This window comes from Octodon degus, unplaced genomic scaffold (genome assembly GCF_000260255.1).
Source record: "Octodon degus isolate 3935 unplaced genomic scaffold, OctDeg1.0 scaffold00053, whole genome shotgun sequence".
Classification (NCBI taxonomy): domain Eukaryota; kingdom Metazoa; phylum Chordata; class Mammalia; order Rodentia; family Octodontidae; genus Octodon; species Octodon degus.
This window is the reverse complement of record NW_004524629.1, coordinates 4,409,056-4,412,425: the sequence shown is the minus strand read 5'-3', so window position 1 is coordinate 4,412,425 and position 3,370 is coordinate 4,409,056. Positions and strand designations below refer to the sequence as shown.

Below are 3,370 nucleotides of genomic sequence, written 5' to 3'. Positions count from 1 at the left end.
CACACACACACACACACACAATAAATAAATATAAATAAATAAATAAAAATTAAAAAAAAATGTTGTAAAATGGTCATGCAGCCAAAAGTTAGAAATCCAATGTTAGATATAGGTTAACAACAATCCAATGTCAAAAATATAGTGAAGGTCTTGGTGAGGTGAAACATTTGGGACAAAATGCTGGCACTGCCATTCAGTATTATAACAGATGAAATGATGCAAGATGCTGTGAAATACACAAAGGATGGGATACAAGTAAAACATTCTGTATGCACCAAAAGCGATATATATATATTTCAGAGATTTATTAATCTGTAATAAACTCCAACGAATAAACATGATTTCATGCATTTAAACGAGAAGCATTTCCTGGTTCAATGGAAAATTGTACGGATGGCTTCTGAAAGGCCTTCATTTTAAGCAGCTTTATAGTGAAACATTTCACTTAAAAGTCGGGACCTTCTTTCTTCATTTTGCTGTAATCCATATTCACAGTGAAGAACTTGTATTGATCATTGGGACCTTTGTTCCAGGGTTCTGGGTTATTCTTCCTGTCCCAATTGACATTTGGATTGAACAATGCCAGACGTGTCAAATACAGTGCTGCTGCAGTACCTCCTGCTCCAGTAAATAGGAAAAGGGGGATCAAGTTGGGATGCTTCTTGGCCTGGGCGGAGATCTGGCAGAGCATGTTTGCGGCAGCAGCCTACCGCCCAAATGGACGAAAACAAACCTGTCGGTCTAGACTAAGCCATCACCCTCGCCAGACTGTGAGGATCCAAAAGCTATATTAAAAAATGTATTAATTATGACACTTCACTTAGCTGAACTGAAAGCATTCATAGGTCTGCTGTACCAGTAAAGATTTCTCATGGTAGTTGTAAGAATGTAAAAGACTTATAGAAGAGTGATGGGTCAAAAATGACATAAAAATTTGTGCCCTTGTAGATGTGAAGACTTATTATGCTTTCAGTCAGGAATTTATTCTGGAGCTCCAGCCATCAGGTCCTTATTTGTATAGTAATACACTGAGCAATGCTGTGAATAGTTATTGCTGCTTCCACCTCTCAAACTAAGTAGAATGTGACATTTGACAGTTTGTTCACTGGTTTCTGATTGATGTTATGTTTGCTAACAGAACACAAGTTGACCAGCACAAGAACAAATTAAACACAGTATGGAACAAAGCAGAAATTCCAAATGAAATGTAACTTTAAAACTGATAATTATATAGTACAGTCTTTGAATTTTAGAAAGATAAAACAACATAGGCCACATATATGGCAAAGAAAAGCAAACTGATACTGCCTTTTCCATTTTATCATTATTGAAATACTTGATAGGGAACCCTCCACAAAATGAAAGCCTGAGATGGAAACTTTCAACAATAAAACCAAATGTGGAGTAAATATACAGCAACTATGAGGTCACATAAAGCATTGGCCAATGGTTGTGTTTTACTTGATTGTTTTTTTTTTACTTGACTGTTACACATGAAGCATAATAGTTTAGTAGTTTACAAGGAAAATGACAAGTGCAGAATACCACAGAATTTTTTTAGTTTTTAATTGTTTTTGAGATTGGATCTCGCCATGCAGTTTAGGCTGGCTTTAAGCTCACTTGGTAGCCCAGGCTGGTCTTGAACTTACAGCATTCTGCCTGCCTCAGCCTCCTGAATTCTGGGATTACAGTCATGTATCACCATGCCCAGCTTCCAGAAATTTTCTTGGATGACTGGGGCTGGTGCTCATAAGAGATCATTTACAGCAGAAGGAAAAACAAAATGCTGCTTCTTTTTTTTTTTTTTTTTTCAAAATGCTTCTGATTAGGGAACTGCACAAAAAATGATGAGCTGGTCAGTGAATAGGGAGGTACAGCATCACAAATACCTACTATGACAATAGATAAAAAAGGTGAGAACTAGGTCGTATAAGAAAGTACAAGAAAATGAAACATAAGTAGTGCAAGTGATATTTATATATGGAACCTGTCAGTTGTCATTTGTCAAGATTGCCTTGGGTATCACGGTTGAAGCAAAGTTTTTTCTGTGGTAGACTTTTGTTTGTGTTTACACTGTATTTTGCATAGGTTTTATTTTTGTATCTTTCAGGTTCTGTAAGTAAACAGCTGATACGAAAATGTCAATGTCTATTCTAAGAATATATTTGATATTTTATTGACATCTTATTTCTCTACTAAGTACATGTTGTACAGTATAGTAGCAAACTCCTGACGAAACAGGAAGAGTGATGTTTAGACTGCCTAGGAAAGGAAAGCCAAGCCCTTGTGCTATCAGTGTGAGATATGTGCATGGAACATGCAGTTGTTGTGTGTAAAGACTTCCTTGAGGCTGACAGTTGATGCAACATTGTAGGAGAATTCTAGTGGTATTTTCACTGTAGTTTATATAGAAATTTATTTATTTATTTTTTTTGGGGGGGGCAGAACCAGGGATTGAACTTAGGCCCCTTTGCTTGCCAGGCAAGTGCTTATTCCACTGAGCCATCTTCCCTGCCCCCGGAATTTATTATTGATGTTATTTTTTAGGTTTGCAAGCAAGTAAACAGCTGATATGAAAATGTTGATGTCTATTCTAAATATACAGTACATATTAAGAATTTAGTAACCTATTTTATTGATATTTTACATTCCTGTTAACTATATACTATATAATACAATAACCTCCTGACAAAACAAGACCACTGAGGTGTCAAATATGTCCTACAAGAAGGCCAGGAAAGCAGAAGACATGTGCTGTCAGTGTAAGCATGTGTATCTGTGTGTGTGCCTGTGTATGTGTGTGCATGTAATATGCTATTGTTATGTGTGCAGCCTGCCTTAGGTGAGATGAGTGCTTGGTATTTTCATTGCAGTTCATATGGAAATTTGTTTCTAATGTTCTTTTTTAGATTTTGTATACTGAAAACCAGTTGATGTTGAAAATTTGGATGCTTTTTTATAAACACTAAATATTAAAAATTATTTTTGTGACATTTTTCCTGTTCAGTACTCATTGTTTAATATGATAAAACTCAAAATTATAATAAATAATTCATCAATAGAAATACTATAAAGAATAAAATTGGGTCTGACAGACTTATGTGCCTTGACAAAATTAGTCTTGTACTCCAAGGGCTAGATGTTTTGACATCTTAAAGGGGTCATACAAATAAAGGGGCTACAAATAAAGGTCATATGGGTACAGCTTTTATTTCCAGTTCAGATATGAAACTCACATCCAAAGCTGCTTTTATCCATTCTTCATAGTTGCTCTTAACCATGTGGTTTTGGGGATTGAAGCTGTGGTCTTGAACATGCTGAGCACATACTCTTCCACATAGCTATGCCCCATTCAGTTTTTTTTTTTTTT

General features: G+C 35.7%; 1 protein-coding gene and 1 pseudogene across 1 annotated transcript in view; one reads left to right on the top strand and one right to left on the bottom strand.

Annotated features, from left to right (window-relative positions):
- The window catches only part of Gtf2e2 (general transcription factor IIE subunit 2), a 103,440-nt gene that overhangs the window by 63,185 nt on the left and 36,885 nt on the right, over positions 1-3,370 (top strand). The gene's annotated exons all lie outside the window — the stretch shown is intronic.
- LOC101567764 lies at positions 325-750 on the bottom strand (annotated as a pseudogene).